Source organism: Leopardus geoffroyi, assembly GCF_018350155.1.
Source record: "Leopardus geoffroyi isolate Oge1 chromosome X unlocalized genomic scaffold, O.geoffroyi_Oge1_pat1.0 chrX_random_Un_scaffold_60, whole genome shotgun sequence".
NCBI classification, from domain to species: Eukaryota; Metazoa; Chordata; class Mammalia; order Carnivora; family Felidae; genus Leopardus; species Leopardus geoffroyi.
Window position 1 is genome coordinate 622 of NW_025543573.1, and position 17115 is coordinate 17736.

The 17115-nt window shown below is 59.4% G+C and overlaps 1 long non-coding RNA gene across 1 annotated transcript; it reads right to left on the reverse strand.

Annotated features, from left to right (window-relative positions):
• Positions 1 to 810: 810 nt before the first annotated feature.
• LOC123595716 lies at positions 811 to 8528 on the reverse strand. The gene is made up of 3 exons (XR_006711327.1): positions 8446 to 8528; positions 3268 to 3405; positions 811 to 862 (listed from the first exon to the last, which is right to left on the reverse strand). It is a non-coding gene; the product is annotated as an uncharacterized LOC123595716 (long non-coding RNA).
• Between the last annotated feature and the right edge of the window lie 8587 nt (positions 8529 to 17115).

Consider the following 17115-nt stretch of genomic DNA (forward strand, 5'->3'; position numbering starts at 1 on the left):
CTGGAAGCCCTGTGATGTGATCACCAGGGAGTGAGAGCACAGTGACACCTCTCTCCTGGAGCACGTGGGTGTGGCCAGGGGTTCCTGACACCGATGACGGGGGCGTGGCCATAGGTGCGTGACATGAAGGCAGAGGGCAGTGCGAGGGCTCCCCTCCCACCACCTGGTCAAGAGTCCAAGACTCAGGATGCACCTGGAGAAGCTTGCGATGGGGAAGTGGACGGTCCCCACGCCCAGTGACAGTCCTCACTTACATACACTCCTATACGAATGTCAGCGGAGGGCACACAGCCAGTAAGACGATACTGCGGCTCCATAGTTGCGGATACAGAAAATGCAGACAATATTATGCTAAGTGAAAACGTAGATCAAAAATTGGACAGTTGGGCCTTCTTTTTCGTTTCTAGTATAATATCCTTATATATAAAAATGGATTACCCCTATATGTAAATAGATTCACATATATATTGTAATATAGAACTATAAACTGCAGGCCAATCTATATACGTCACAGAGAATGTAATTTTTTTTTAACTTACACGTTTGCATTTGTCTGCAATTATTATGTATTGGCTATATGAGGTTTTTTGTGGCTCCCTTACAAAGTGGGAGGCTTCAAAGAACAAAAATTAATTGTATCCCAGCTCTGGCGGCCAGAAGTCTGATATCCAGGCAGGGCAGGACCACTGAGATCCAAGGGGGCGGGACCCAAGTCCCTCCAGAGGCTCCAGCAGACGGTCCTTCCTGCCTCTTCCAGCTTCTGGGGCTCCAGGGGTCCCTGGGCTCGTGGGCCCGTCCTCCTCATCTCTGCCTCTGTCTTCTCGTGGCTTCTCCTCTGCGTCTGTGTCTCCCCTTCTGTCTCCTACAAGGACACCTGCCATCGGATTCAGGGCCACCCTGACCCAGGATGGGCTCATCTCAGATCCTTCACTTACTCACATCGGCAAACGCCCTATTTCCACAAAAGGCCCCGTTCTGAGGCTATGCGGGACGTGAATTTGTAGGCACTGGTCAGTGCCTAGTATCGGGTTTGTGTGGTCACCCCTCGGGCCCAGCGGGGACACAGCCTGACCCCCAGGGACTCTCGTCTGTGAAGTCATTCGGGTGTTGGGACTCGGGCCACTGTGGGAGTCCAGCTGACAAACAACAGACAGCCATCTGGGAAATAACCAGACTGGGTCCTGCCCCATCAAGAGAAACTGCATTCGAATCAAGGATTGAAACGTTTTTGAGAAGTCTTCGTAAAATCCCAAAGGAAAGCACTAGGACAGGGTGAAAACGTGGCTCAATCTGAAAAACTACAAAAATGTACCCAGGTGAGACACCTGCTTGTTTTTGAGGGAGGATCTCCAGATACCACACGTGCACGGACGTGGAGACACGGAGTGGGTCCACTACAGCCCTTCGTTTTTGCAAAAACGAAAGGCTGGTAATGCCCACATGCTCATCAGTGGGGAGCGGCGGCCACTGGTCCCGGGGCCACTGGAGCCGCAAGGGCCCAGACGGAGCCCAGCAGGACTCAGGGCCACCAGGTCGTGCCCCGCGCAGGCCTGGCAGGCGTCCCGGAGTGAGGGGTTCTGTCCCCAGGAGGGGGGGTTCTGTCCCCAGAGGGGGGGGTTCTGTTCCCAGAGGGGGGGCTCTGTCCCCAGAGGGGGGTTCTGTTCCCAGAGAGGGGGGGTTCTGTTCCCAGAGGGGGGGCTCTGTCCCCAGAGGGGGGGGACTCTGTCCCCAGAGGGGGAATTCTGTTCTCAGAGGGGAGGGTTCTGTCCCCGGCGGGGGGGGGTTCTGTCCCTGCTGCCCCTCTGCCCTCAGCCCCTCTCTCCCTCCCCTGCACTCCCAGCCCTCCTCGACTGGGCCTGACCTGCCAGCCAGCTGCTCTGGCCGCACCATAACTAGGGTCCCACAGGTCCTGTGATAGGGATGGCTCACGGCCAGCTGGCGGCTCGAGGTGCCCCGCAGGAACGCAGTGCTCGGTCCTTACAGCTGAAGGGCTAGCGGGTTCCCTACACAGAGGGACAGACTGGCGGGGGAGCAGTAGCCCAAATCCCTATGCCATCACATCTCCCCTCAGCCACACTCCCTGGGACTGTGCACGTGCCTGCTGGGCCACATCAGAACGAAGGAGACGGAGAAGGGAAGACGGTCATTTGGTGCATGTGTGTGCATGTGGTGTGTGTGTGTGCCTGTGTGTCTGTGTGTACATGTGTGTGCATGCGTATGTGTGCCTGTATCATGTGTACGTGTGTGTGTCTGTATCGCATCCATGCGTGTGTGTGCCTGTATTGTGTGCACGTGTGTGTATATGTGTGACTGCATTGTGTGTGTGCGCACATGCGTGTCTGTATTGTGTGCATGTGTGTGCCTATATTGTGTGCACGTGTGTGCCTGTATTGTGTGCATGCAGGTGTGTCCCTAGTGTGTGCATATGCGTGTGCCTGTACTGTGTGCATACATGTGAACACATGTGTCTGTCTTATGTGCATGTGTGTGCACGCATGTGTGTCTGTATCGTGTTCCCGCATGCGTGTGCCTGTACTGTGTGCGTGTGTGTGCACGCATGTGTGTCCGTATTGTGTGCATGCATGCGTGTCTGTGTACATGTGTGTGCATGTGTGCACACGCGTGCCTGTTTCTGTGTGCGTGTGTATGTGTCGGTCTTGTGTCCATACGTGTGTGCGTGCATGTGTACATGTGTATGTGTGCTGTATTGTACGCATGCGTGTGTGCCTGTACTGTGTGGCATGTGTGTGCATGCATGAGTGTCTGTGTTGTGTGCGTGCATGTGTGTGCCTATATTGTGTGCATGTGTGTGCCTGTACTGTGTGCATGCATGTGTACACATGTGTGTCTGTCTTATGTGCATGTGTGTGCACGCATGTGTGTCTGTATCGTGTTCCCGCATGCGTGTGCCTGTCCTGTCTGCGTGTGTGTGCACGCATGTGTGTCCGTATTGGGTGCATGTGTGCGTGTCTGTGTACATGCGTGTGCATGTGTGCACACGCGTGCCTGTTTCTGTGTGCATGTGTATGTGTCTGTCTTGTGTCCATACATGTGTGCGTGCATGTGTGCATGTGTATGTGTGCTGTATTGTATGCATGCGTGTGTGCCTGTACTGTGTGCATATGTGTGCACGCATGAGTGTCTGTGTTGTGTGCGTGCGTGTGTGTGCCTATATTGCGTGCATGCGTGCATGGTTCCTGCGGTTTCCGTGCACTCAGGCCCCACCCCATGGCCGGCCGCGCCCCTGGGGGACGCAGAAGCCCTCACCTGGGATGGACAGGTGGTGCAGAGGCACATCCCAGAGCAGGGGGCACAGCGCCGACATCCAGTCTGCATTTGTACCGCAGCTCTGGAAGTTGCCAGAAGCGCTTACCTGTCCACCCATCAGGGGCCACTCGGTGCGACCTGAGGAAGGAAACAAAGTTTTGCTGACGTAAACCAAAGGGCCCAGAGCCACTCTCCTGGGGGGCGCTGGCGAAGCGTGCATCCTACCCCCTGCCGGTGCCCCCTGCTCCAGTCTTGCGCTAATCCCTCCACCCCACCACCCCCGCCGCGCAGAGGGGCTCACACGCCAGTCGGCCAGGTCTGTGGCTGCAGGGCTTCAGTCCTGGGGGTGGTGGTGCCTTGGGGGCCCAGGTCAGCACCCTGCCCTCTGCCTCCCTGGGTTGGGGTGCTGGGCTGTGGTGCAGGGAATCTGAGATCTGTTCCCACGGAAGCCAGCGCTCCCTTAGAAGCAATGGGGAGACGTCTGGGGCTAGGGGAGAGGAGGGAAGGTCTCCTGGTCCTTAACCTACGGCCCTGGCCACTGTCTTCCCAGCATCTGCCAGGTGATGAACACGCATGGGGTGTAATTTACTCTCAAGATAAGCCGACGAGGTGGGCACAGGACATTGCCTGCCCAGAAAAGGAGCCCCAAAGACAGGAGCCCATCCTGGGTTGAGCTGTGACCCGCCACCAGATTCCCACGTGGCCCCTTCCCCCAGCACGTCCCCAGCCGTGGAAACTCTGTATGTACAGTGAGGGGGTCAGACTTGGCTTCCCTGGAAATAAGCCATTTCACCCTAAGGGTTATTTTGAGCGGAAGGAGACTGAAGAAAAGCAGAAACAAGAAAAACTCTCCTCCCTCCTCGTCTAACCCTAACCCTAACCCTAACCTTCGCCTGCAAGCAGGTATAAATTTCCCTCTGTGCAGCCGTCCCCTTCCATCCCCTGTACCCGGAAGGGGAGGGCACCCCCCTTAGGTCTGCACAACTAGCCTCAAGGAGTAACACTGACCCTGCCCTTAGCCTCCCCCAGCCAGCTACCTTCTCAGGATTTAGGGTCCCTACAACCCCCAGCCCTTTCACCCTGGCTTGTCAGTTCCACACAAATTCATCAACCTTTGGTGAAATGGCAGATAAGGCCTAACGTCCAACTGTCTCCCTGGGTCCACTCCTCTTCTGGGAAGGCCTCTACAAACATTCAGAATAAACCCTGTCCCCTGTCCATCTGTCTTCTGGCATTTCACTTATTTATTTATTTATAACGTAAGCTGTGCACCCGACATGGGGCTTGAACCAATGACTCCGGGGTCCAGAGGGCATGCTCCACTGACTGAGCCAGCCAGATGCTCCCCTCTGTTGTCATCTTATCTAATTTTATTTTTAAATTAATTTAATGTATTTATTTTGAGAGAGAGAGAGAGAGAGAGAATCACAAGCAGGATTCACACTGTTAGCGCAGAGCCTGATGCGAGGCTCAAACTCACAAACCAGGAAATTGTGACATAAGCTGATGCTCAATCGACTGAGCCACATAGGGGCCCCTCTTTGCCATTTTAAAATATATTTTTTTAAGTTTTTATTTATTTTTGATACAGAGAGAGACAGAGCATGAGCAGGGGAGGGGCAGAGAGAGAGGGAGACACAGAATGTGAAGCAAGCTCCAGGCTCTGAGCTGTCAGCACAGAGCCTGACGTGGGGCTTGAACTCACAGACTGAGATCATGACCTGAGCTGAAGTCGGATGCTTAACCGACTGAGCCACCCAGGCGCCCCCCTCTTTGTCATTTTAATTTGCAGGTCTTGGTCCCAGAATCTGAGAGGTTAGAAAAAATTTGTTCCTTGTCTACACTGTGTCGAGTGCACCAACAGCCAACAGTACAGTATTGATTCTCATTCTGCCTCAGCAGACAAAAGCCTGATCCCTAACCCTAACCCTACCCCCGTCCATAAGAGGGTCCTAGAGCTAGCACCCCTGCCATCCATCTTCCCTCATGGTGGGTCCCAGGGCTCTCCCAGCTCACACCCGGTCCATCAGTGTCCCTGCAGGAGTGAGTGTGGGACCCCGGCCCTCCTGCGGGGGCAGCAAGCATCCAGGTGGTCTGGGGCTGGCCTATGCACACAGGAGACATTCCTTAAGGAACTGTGCCATCCAGGGGCAGATGGGCCACCGCCTGCCCTCCGGCCATGCAGGTGTCTGGAAAGTGGGCAGATCAGGGACCGTGTAGCCCCGCCTCAGGACCCCCTATATGTGTCAGCTGGACCTCATCTGGGAGTGTGTGGTCAGCCCCAGCTAGGACACACAGAGCAGGGGCTGTGGCTATGCCTCTCCCAGCTGCCGTGTCCCACCCAACTGAGCCCTCCCCAGTCCCATCCCAGCAGGGCCCACGTCTCAATGGCCCCAGGAAGAGGCCTTGGGTGGACCCTGAGATCTGCCAGGGGCTCACCATTTTGCTTCCAAGGAAAACCACTCTGTGAGTTTCAGCTGACAGGTAACGAAATCCCCCCCCCCACCCCAGAATGTGCCCCTGGGGCATTAGGGTTCCTACCAGCTGGAGGGAGCAACAGACCCCAGAGAAACTGCCCAACGGGGCACTAGTTTGTCTGCATGAAGGCAGTCTCCATGTAGACGTGAAATGTCCACCTGAAGAGATGCCTCTGCCCCTGCCCCTGGGAGAGCTCCTCGGCGCCCCAGCCCCCCGAGTCCCCTCCGCCGAGCCCAGCCCCTGGGGAAGGTCGTGGGAGCACCAGCACCCCGAGTCCTCTCTGGAGCCCAGCCCCAGGGGAAGGTCCTGGGAGCACCAAAACTCCCGGTCCCCTCCGCCAAGCCTAGCCCCTGCGAGAGGTCCTGGGAGCACCAGCACCCCGAGCCCCCTCCGCTAAGCCCAGCCCCTGGGAGACATCCTGGGAGCCCCAGCACCCCGAGTCCCTTCCACCGACCCCAGCCCCTGGGAGAAGTCTGGGAGCATCAACACCCCAAGTCCCCTCCGCCGAGCCCAGCCCCTGGGGAAGGTCGTGGGAGCACCAGCACCCCGAGTCCTCTCTGGAGCCCAGCCCCAGGGGAAGGTCCTGGGAGCACCAAAACTCCCGGTCCCCTCCGCCAAGCCTAGCCCCTGCGAGAGGTCCTGGGAGCACCAGCACCCCGAGCCCCCTCCGCTAAGCCCAGCCCCTGGGAGACATCCTGGGAGCCCCAGCACCCCGAGTCCCTTCCACCGACCCCAGCCCCTGGGAGAAGTCTGGGAGCATCAACACCCCAAGTCCCCTCCGCCGAGCCCAGCCCCTGGGGAAGGTCGTGGGAGCACCAGCACCCCGAGTCCTCTCTGGAGCCCAGCCCCAGGGGAAGGTCCTGGGAGCACCAAAACTCCCGGTCCCCTCCACCAAGCCTAGCCCCTGCGAGAGGTCCTGGGAGCACCAGCACCCCGAGCCCCCTCCGCTAAGCCCAGCCCCTGGGAGACATCCTGGGAGCCCCAGCACCCCGAGTCCCTTCCACCGACCCCAGCCCCTGGGAGAAGTCTGGGAGCATCAACACCCCAAGTCCCCTCCGCCGAGCCCAGCCCCTGGGGAAGGTCGTGGGAGCACCAGCACCCCGAGTCCTCTCTGGAGCCCAGCCCCAGGGGAAGGTCCTGGGAGCACCAAAACTCCCAGTCCCCTCCACCAAGCCTAGCCCCTGCGAGAGGTCCTGGGAGCACCAGCACCCCGAGCCCCCTCCGCTAAGCCCAGCCCCTGGGAGACATCCTGGGAGCCCCAGCACCCCGAGTCCCTTCCACCGACCCCAGCCCCTGGGAGAAGTCTGGGAGCATCAACACCCCAAGTCCCCTCCGCCGAGCCCAGCCCCTGGGGAAGGTCCTGGGAACACCAGCACCCAGAGTCCCCTCTGCCGACCCCAGCCCCTGGGAGACATCCTGGGCACCCGGCACCCCGAGTCCTCTCCAAAGCCCAGCCCCTGGGAGAGGTCTGGGATCCCCGGCACCCCGAGTCCCCTCCGCTGAGCCCAGCCCCTGGGAAGATCCTGGGAGCACCAGCACTCCGAGGCCCCTCAGCCGAGCCCAGTCCCTGGGAAGGTCCTGGGCGTCCCAGCACCCCGAATCCTCTCTGCTGAGCCCAGCCCCTGGGAGAGGTCTGAGATCCACCACACCCCAAGTCCCTTCCGATGAGCCCAGCCGCTGGGAAGGTCCTGGGCGCCCCAGCACCCCGAATCCTCTCTGCTCAGCCCAGCCCCTGGGAGAGGTCTGGGATCCACCACACCCCGAGTCCCTTCCGATGAGCCCAGCCCCTGGGAAGGTCCTGGGAGCTCCAGCACTCTGAGTCCCCTCCGCCTACCCCAGCCCCTGCGAGAGCTCCTGGGCGCCCCAGCACCCCATGTCCTCTCCGGAGCCCAGCCCCTCGACAGCTGGACAGCCTCCACCCTCTCTGATCACATCAAGGCAGGGCTCGGGCGGGCCCTGGGAAGGAGGGGGTTGATTGCACAAAACCGGGTGAGGGCAGGTTTGCAGGCTCCCGGCCAAAGCAGGTGAGACACAGCAGCCTCCCACTCGTGAGCCTTCGGGGAGGTGGCTCCGTGTCCACGCGGCGCATCCGGAGGTGGTGGCTGGCGACAGTCGCACTCAGGAAATAGCTCTTAGGTGAATAAAAGGACGGACGTGCCGCCGGCAAACCCGCGTGACATTCTGTCCGGTTCACGGCCCCCAACGCTCCCCGGCCCGCCTGCGCGCACGCAGGCTCTGCCCCAGCCCCAAGGACCCGCGATGACACCTGGGGCGCTAAGTCCTGCGCCAGCGGCAGAGCAGGGTCCGCGGACGCACCGGCACCTGCCGCCCTCACCACCCCGGAGCGGGTCAGCGCTGACCACGGCGAGTTCCCGCGGCCGCGGAGCCCGGAGTCGAGCCTCTGGCGGCCCCTCCTGCTAACCCTTCCCGTCCGGTCCGGAGGACGTGCCGTGCCCCTCCCCCGCCCCAGGCCAGGACCCCCCCCCCCCCAGCTGTCCCCACCTGTCCCCACTGTCTCCGCAGGGACCCGCGACCTGCCCGGAGGCGCTCACCGCGCGCCTCAGACTCGCCAGCGGACTTTCCGGCGAGGCCTGAGCCCAGGACGCGCCCCGCCCGGGCCCCAGGCCGGGACCCCCCACCCTGTCCCCACCTGTCCCCACTGTCCCCGCAGGGACGCGCGACTCGCCCAGAGGCGCTCACCGCGCGCCGCAGACTCTCCAGCGGACTTTCCGGCGAGGCCTGAGCCCAGGACGCGCCCCGCCCGAGCCCCAGGCCGGGACCCCCCACCCCGTCCCCACCTGTCCCCACTGTCCCCGCAGGGACCCGCCACCCGCCCGGAGGCACTCACCGAGCGCCGCACACTCGCCAGCGGACTTTCCGGCGAGGCTACCTCCCCCAGCCGTGGAGTCCAGCACTTCCTAAAATGCTCTGGCCTCGCCATTGGACGCCGGGAACCCCCGCCCCCGCGAGGAGGAGGGGCCGCCTCCAGACAGTCACGCCCAACCCCACACGGGCCCCAGGCTGCACCCCCCACGTCCTAGCAGGACCCTTGCAGGGAGAGCACGGGCGTGGTGGGAGTGGGGGAGTGCCCCACACGTCCTGGGCAGCCCCACCTGCAGGGTCCAGACCCTCCCAGAGGACGGGAAGGTGTCCTGAGGGGACCCGCGGGGTCAGCGGTCAGTGGTCAGGGACAGGAGGGTGTCCTGAGTGTGACCACGGGGTCAGCGTCAGGGGACAGGGACAGGAGGGTGTCCTGAGTGTGACCACGGGGTCAGCGTCAGGGGACAGGGACAGGAGGGTGTCCTGAGTGTGACCACGGGGTCAGCGTCAGGGGACAGGGACAGGAGGGTGTCCTGAGTGTGACCACGGGGTCAGCGTCAGGGGACAGGGACAGGAGGGTGTCCTGAGTGTGACCACGGGGTCAGCGTCAGGGGACAGGGACAGGAGGGTGTCCTGAGTGTGACCACGGGGTCAGGGTCAGGGGACAGGATGGGAGGACATCCTGAGAGCCTGGCCGTGCTTTGGCTGCTGTCTGTTCCTGTCACTCTGGACCCCAGGCCCAGAGCAAACAGGACTTTCATCAGAGCTTGAATGGCCTCAAGTCCTCGGCACCTGTGATCTCTGAGGACGTTGGTCTGCAAACCGACCGCGTCCTTTACTGAAGTGTGTGGCCCTCTGGCCTGAGTGGCTCTTGTCCCGGTCCCGGCCGGGCCAGGGCGTGTGGCCTCCGTCCGCGTCAGCGGAGGCGCATTCCAGGGCACGGGCACACCTGCAGACCCACCCACCCTGACGCTGACCCCGGTGACCCAGAGCCTCGTCCCGTCGGCTCCTGGGCGCGGGGCGCTCCGCACGTGCGCCTGGTGCGGGCTCTGCCCTGCCTGCCCGAGACCAGCCGGGACCCAGAGCGCGCACAGGACAGCCCAACGTGTGCGGCGGAACCCCGCGCCACGGCCCCCTGCGCCCTCTGCCCGCAGCGCAGTCAGGCTACTGGGGCGGGGGTGGGAGGGCGGTCGCTGCCCCAGGGGCTCCCCGCCCAGCAGCCCCGCGACGCCTCTTTCCGCGCCTCCTCCCCGCGGTCCCTGCCTCCTCCTCTTGCCCCCCTCCCCCTTCTTTCCCCTCCTCCCTCCGCCCTCTCTTCTCCCCTCCCCTCCCTCCCCCTCCGTCCCTTCGCCTTCCTCTTCTTCCCCTCCTCCCTCCCCTCTCTCTTCCCCCCTCCTCCTCCTCCTCGTCCCTCCTCCTTTCTAACCCCCTTCCCTCCTCTCCCTCCTCTCCCCTCCCCCTCCCTTCCCCTCCTCCACTTTCTCCCTTCCTCCCTCCTTGGAGACCCAGCTCCTGGCCGGCAGCTCCCTGACTGGCCCCCTGGGCCCCGCCCTCCACAGCCCGGGGCCCCACGTACAGCCTGTGAAAGGGGGCGCTGAGCTCCTGGGGCCTGGGCAGCGGCCGCCACTGGGGTCCCCCGCTGCCTGCGGAACAGACCCTCCCTCCCCGTCTGTCTGTCCGGGCTTCCTGAGGCTGGCCTCCACGCGCCTTGCTGCCTCAGGTGGGGAGACCCAGGGCCCCGAAGTTGTCCAGATCCCCAGAACCTGTGACTGTCAGGCTCCACTGCGGACGGGACTCCAGGTCGCTGCACAGCTGAGCGCAAAGCAGGGGGCGGGTGTGCGTGCAGTCCCAGGGGCTGTGCTGGGCCCGCGGGCCCAGGACTGGGTGGGACCCTCGACAAGCACTCCAGCCTGGCTGGCTTTGCCAAAGTGGGGGGGGGAGGGGTAGGGGCGCAAGGGAACCCAACACCGGCGCATTCGCACCCCAGTGTGGACGTGCCTACTATCTGAGCCTGGACCCCACTGTGGACGTCCCTGCACCCGGGTCCCCTCCCGGACCCCACTGTGGACATCCCTGCACCCCGGTCCCGAGTACCCCCCCCCCGACCCCACTTGGACGTCCCTGCACCCGGGTCCCCCCCCACCCCACTGTGGACGTCCCTGCGCCCGGGTCCCCCGACCCCCACCCCACTGTGGACGTCCCTGCACCCGCGTCCCCCGACCCCCACCCCACTGTGGACGTCCCTGCACCTTGATGTCCTATAGCCAGACAGGCCAGGGGGACATTCATCACTGGAACAGGCGCCCCCCTCCCCACGTCCCTATGTCCAAAAAAGATCCCTTCCACAGACTCTGGGGGTCAGGACATGGCCACGTCTCTGTGGGGACACTGCCAGCAAGAGGCGTACTAGGGGAGGGTGTGCTCGCAACATGAGAGCAGAGGTGAGTGATGCTGGGCTGGGTCTCAGCCAACACTATGGGTAGACGCACCAAGTCCCCTTGGAGGGGACACAGGCAGGGCCACCCCAAGAGTGCTGCCCATTGGGGATGCAGCACCTTGTGCTCTGTCAAGTTGGGGTCACCCCCTCCCCCAGAGGCCACCCCCCCACACACACCTGTGCTCAGCCAGGTTGGGGTCACCCCTCCCCCAGAGGCCACCCCCCACACACACCTGTGCTCAGCCAGGTTGGGGTCACCCCCTCCCCCAGAGGCCACCCCTCACACACACCTGTGCTCAGCCAGGTTGGGGTCACCCCCTCCCCCAGAGGCCACCCCCACCGTCACACCTGTGCTCAGCCAGGTTGGGGACACCCCCTCCCCCAGAGGCCACCCCCCACACACACCTGTGCTCAGCCAGGTTGGGGTCACCCCCTCCCCCAGAGGCCACGCCCACCCTCACACCTGTGCTCAGCCAGGTTGGGGACACCCCCTCCCCAGAGGCCACCCCCACCTTCACACCTGTGCTCATCCAGGTTGGGGTCACCCCCTCCCCCAGAGGCCACCCCCCACACACACCTGTGCTCATCCAGGTTGGGGTCACCCCCTCCCCTAGAGGCCACCCCCCACACACACCTGTGCTCAGCCAGGTTGGGGTCACCCTCTCCCCTAGAGGCCACCCCCAGCCTCACACCTGTGCTCAGCCAGACCCGCAGTCCCCGTCCCCTGTGTCTGCACCCTCCCTAAGACCCTCAAACAATGTCTGGGACCCACACCTGCCACGAGGTCAAGAACAGACTATGTGCTGGGGCAGCTGCTGTGGGCTGGTGGCCACAGGGTCCTCGTGTGCAGCCCTGTCCACCTCCAGACGCAGAGGACAGCAGCGTGGGCCACACCCCGTGTCTACAGTGGCCGTGTGTGCACGGCGGGGGGGGGGGTGGGTGGCCTCAGGTGTTCCCTGCGGGGAGCTCCTGCTGGACAGCCTCTGGGGCACCAGCACCTCTGGGACCACCTGTCCCCACAGGAAACACCAGGACACCTGAAAGTGACAGTATCAGAACCTGTCCGGACTCCCTTCTCCCACTGTTGTGCACACACACGTGTTCACATGCGGGTGCACACACACATGCGTTCATGCCCATTTCAGTTTCTACCTCCTGTTTGACCAGAACTGGAAGTTTCACACGGTTAGCAAAATACACACAACCTAAAATTGACCACCAGTGACATTTACACATTCACTGTTGTGCAGTGACTACCTGTGCAGTTCCAGAACGTTCTCAGTCACCAGAGGACACCCCACGCATCAGTGTCCCTGCCCATCTCCCCAGTTCCGTGATCCCCCAGCCCTGTGACCCCCAGCCCTTTGTGACCCAGCCCTGTGACACCCACCCTGTGACCCCCAGCCCATGACATCACCCCCAGCCCCGTGACACCCACCATATGACCCCCAGCCCATGACATCACCCCCAACCCTGTGGCACCCACCATGTGACCTCCACCCTGTAACCCCCAGCCCATGACATTCACCATGTGACCTCTGCCCCATAACCCCCACTCAGTGACCCCCAGCCTCATGATACCCCCGGTCTGATGCGCCCCATCGTGGGACATCTCCCCCCATCCCGAGACCCCAGCCCCCAGCGCTGTAACCCCTCTCCCCCTCCGTCTGCTCTGTGTGTAGGATTTTCATAAAGACCATGTTGTGCACACAACCGACCCTCCCAGGGGTTAAACCCGTGCATATAAGACGCGTCTCTGGCGCCAGGTCACCGCGATCTTTTCCTCGGGTACTTTTCCTGACGCGCACACACTTTCTAGCAAGAACATACGGTAAAGACACAAGTTACAACGCTTGTAAACCGGTGTTTGCTCATTTGACAGATTCCTCGGCATTCTTCCGTGCGAACCCTTCAGGCAACGACTTATTCTTGAATCCCTGCAAACGACACTCACGGGCTGTGTTCCAGGACGTCCGCCCAATGGCAGGGGCCCCGTTCCAAGTGTTTCAGGAATTCCAGACTGTCCACTGGGAGGTACAGGAAGTTCCTCATGACCTCCTAACCCTGCCTCCTGTCCCCTGTCCCCCACCCCCACTGCTCTCTGGGGTCTGTCCCCTGTCCTCCCCGCTCTGGGATCTGTCCCTGTGCCCCTCTCTCTGGGGTCTGTCCCCTGACCCCCCTCTCTTTGGGGTCTGTCCCCTGTCCTCCCCGCTCTGGGGTCTGTCCCTGTCCCCCTCTCTTTGAGGTCTGTCCCCTGTCCTCCCAGCTCTGGGGTCTGTCCCTGTGCCCCTCTCTCTGGGGTCTGTCCCCTGGTCCCCCTCTCTTTGGGGTCTGTCCCCTGTCTTCCCCCCTATGGGGTCTGTCCCCTGGCCCCCATCTCTTTAGGGTCTGTCCTCTGTCCTCCCCATTCTGGGGTCTGTCCCTGTCCCCCTCTCTCCAGGGTCTGTCCCCTGTGCCCCTCTCTCCAGGCTCTGTCCCCTGTCCTCCCCCCTATGGGGTCTGTCCCTGTCCCCCTCTGTCTGGGGTCTGTCCCCTGGCCCTCCTGTGTCTCCCAGTCACTGTCCCATATTGCTACCTTTCCTCCACACCTTTTCAGGGTGTCATCTGTCATATTAAAGGCTCCTGCTCAGGTCACTTCTTCCGGCCGTCAACGTCCTCGTCTGCCCATTTTTTACTTTTGAGAGAGACAGAGAGGGAGAGAGAATGAGTGGGGGAGGGGCAGAGAGAGAAGGAGACACAGAATATGAAGCAGGCTTCAGGCTCTGAGCTGTCAGCACAGACCCCACGCGGGGCTCGAACCCATGAACCGCGAGATCATGCCTTGAGCCAAAGTCAGACGTTTGACCGACTGAGCCACCCAGGCGCCCCGTTTATTTATTTGTTTGTTTGTTTGTTTATTTTCATCATTTTTTTTTAAGAGAGAGAGAGAGATCATGAGTGGGGGAGGGACAGAGAGAGAGAATTCCAAGCAGGCTCCACAGTGAGCACAAAGCCTGCACTCATGAACCTTGAGATTATGACTTGAGCAGAAATCAAGAGTCAGACACTTAACCCATTGAGCAACGCAGGTGCCCCGGTATTTTTTATTTTTTTAGAAACCAATTAGTTTATTTTAAAAAAAAATTTTTAATGTTTGTTTCTTTTTGAGAGACAGAGCATGAGCGGGGGAGGGGCAGAGAGCGAGGGAGACACAGAATCCGAAGCAGGCTCCAGGCTCTGAGCTGTCAACACAGAGCCTGATGCAGGGGTTGACCCCACGAACCTTGAGATCGTGACTGGAACTGAAGTCGGACACTCCAGTGGCTGAGTCCCCAGGCGCCCCGAGACCAGTTACTTTAACCCCTCCTCACAGAATGTGGGGGCTCCAGGTATGCATATTTCAGACTCTGCAGCACAACCTTGCCTCTCCTTGTGCTCGAGACCCGTCCAACTCCAGCCACCTGCCCCAGGAATTGCCCTCCCCGAGGGCAGAGCCTGCCTCATCCTGTCTCCTCACTGCCCGGATGGATGGGTGCCCACAGGTCTCTCCCTGTTGGTGTCTGTCTCTGTCTCTCTTCTCTCTGTGTGTCTCTGTCTCATCTGTATCTCTCTGTCTCTGGCACGTGCTCCTACAGGTGCACAACCAGGAACAGGACTCACACCCCGTCCCCCACTCCTGGGTCATGATCCTGGGTCTTCAGATCCAGACAGACCCCAGTCTGCAGGGATGGCAGCCCTCCAGCACCACCTGTGATCCAAACCCAGAGCTCTGGGACCGCAAGAGTTGAGCAGAGAGGGAACAGGCTTGGGGCAGAAGCCACGAGCACCCCAGCAGTGTGGGATGTCACCTCAGCCTGTGCTCCTGGGAAACCACAGTGATTAAACAAATCTGCAGATGAACGACCTGAATGGAGACAGGAAACCATCCAAACCCTAGAGGAGAAAGCAGGAAAAAACCTCTTTGACCTCAGCTGCAGCAATTTCTTACTTGACACATCCCCAAAGGCAAGGGAATTCAAAGCAAAAATGAACTATTGGGACCTCATGAAGAGAAAAAGCTTCTGCACTGCAAAGGAAACAATCAACAAAACTAAAAGGCAACCGATGGAATGGGAAAAGATATTTGCAAATGACATATCGGACAAAGGGCTAGTATCCAAAATCTATAAAGAGCTCACCAAACTCCACACCCAAAAAACAAATAACCCAGTGAAGAAATGGGCAGAAAACATGAATAGACACTTCTCTAAAGAAGACATCCAGATGGCCATCAGGCACATGAAAAGATGCTCTACGTTGCTCCTCATCAGGGAAATGCAAATCAAAACCACACTGAGATACTACCTCACGCCAGTCAGAGTGGCTAAAAAGAACAAATCAGGAGACTATAGAAGCTGGAGAGGATGTGGAGAAACGGGAACCCTCTTGCACTGTTGGTGGGAGTGCAAACTGGTGCAGCCACTCTGGAAAACAGTGTGGAGGTTCCTCAAAAAATTAAAAATAGATCTACCCTATGACCCAGCCATAGCACTGCTATGAATTCACCCAAGGGATACAGGAGTACTGATGCATAGGGGCACTTGTACCCCAATGTTTATAGAAGCACTTTCAACAATAGCCAAACTGTGGAAAGAGCCTAAATGTCCATCAACTGATGAATGGATAAAGAAATTGTGGTTTATATACACAATGGAATACTACTTGGCAATGAGAAAGAACGAAATCTGGCCTTTTGTAGCCACATGGATGGAACTGGACAGTGTGATGCTAAGTGAAATAAGCCATACAGAGAAAGACAGATACCATATGTTTTCACTCTTATGTGGATCCTGAGAAACTTAACAGGAACCCATGGGGGAGGGGAAGGAAAAAAGGTTAGAGAGGGAGGGAGCCAAACATTAAGAGATTCTTAAAGACTGAGAATAAACTGAGGGTTGATGGGGGGTTGGAGGAGAGGGTAGGTGATGGGCATGGAAGAGGGCGCCTGCTGGGATGAGCCCTGGGTGTTGTATGGAAACCAATTTGACAATACGTTATATTCATAAAAGAAAAAAAAAAAGGAATCTCCAGAAAACATCTTTACTGTGGGTGGAAAGGACGCTGGAGTCTGAAAACCCAGGACTTTGCACGGTGACCTTACGTGGAGACAGGGTCTGAGCAGAGGCAATCACGTGAAGTGAGGTCATTAGGTTGGACCATAATCCAACAGCACTGGTGTCCCTGTAGAAAGGGAATTCGCACGCACACACACACTCAGACACACGTAGAACGTCGTGTGAAGATTTGACCGAACCCACAGCAGTGCAGTTGTCTCCCCGAAGGGAGGACACCCGTGACTGGAATTGCCACAAGCCAAGTTCCAGAAGCTGGGACAGACGCCTGGAGCCAACCGTTCAAAGGGGACCCAGACTTGCAACCCCAGAACAGGCCATCACTTGGGCATAAGTTCTCCGTCCTCCTAATCTGCCTAAAAGCAGGGTACACATTTCCCTTTGTGAGGTTGGTGTGGACGTCCACACCCTGTCCTGTGCTGGGACGAGGAGAGAGACCCTTATCACACAGAGGGGCCACTGACACCGAGAGGACACTGCATGAAGGGACCTCACTAGAATAACCTGTACCTGCCGTTGAATTCCCCATTTCCTGGTCACGACCCCACAATCTCTCTCTCCTTAAAGCCCAAACCCTGTTTTCTTTGTTAAAAGGATACATAAACCCCTGAGTGTAACTACTTCTTTGAGTATCAGTTCTCGTCTGTGGAGACTTCTCTCCATGTCAGTATTCATACAAATTGCGTTATTTTTTTCCTCTTAATCTATTTTTTTTTACTTTAATTCACAGGCCTCCATGACAGAACATAACAGGGTAGAAGGAAAGTCTTTCCTCTCCAATATGTCCACAAAGCGTTGAGAGGGAGTCAGGCCCTGCCGACGACTTGATGTGGGACTCCTGGCCCCTGGAACTGAGGGACGACAGACACATTTCTGATGTTTCAGCTACCTGTTTGTGTTTATTAATTTTGGCAGCCTCAGTGAAGTCACGCCACTGTCCTCAAAGACTCAGATGAGACCCCTGAAGACGCTGTTTCCTCGGACAACGCTGCTGGGCCCTCCGCTTCTCTCCTCCGTCCCATC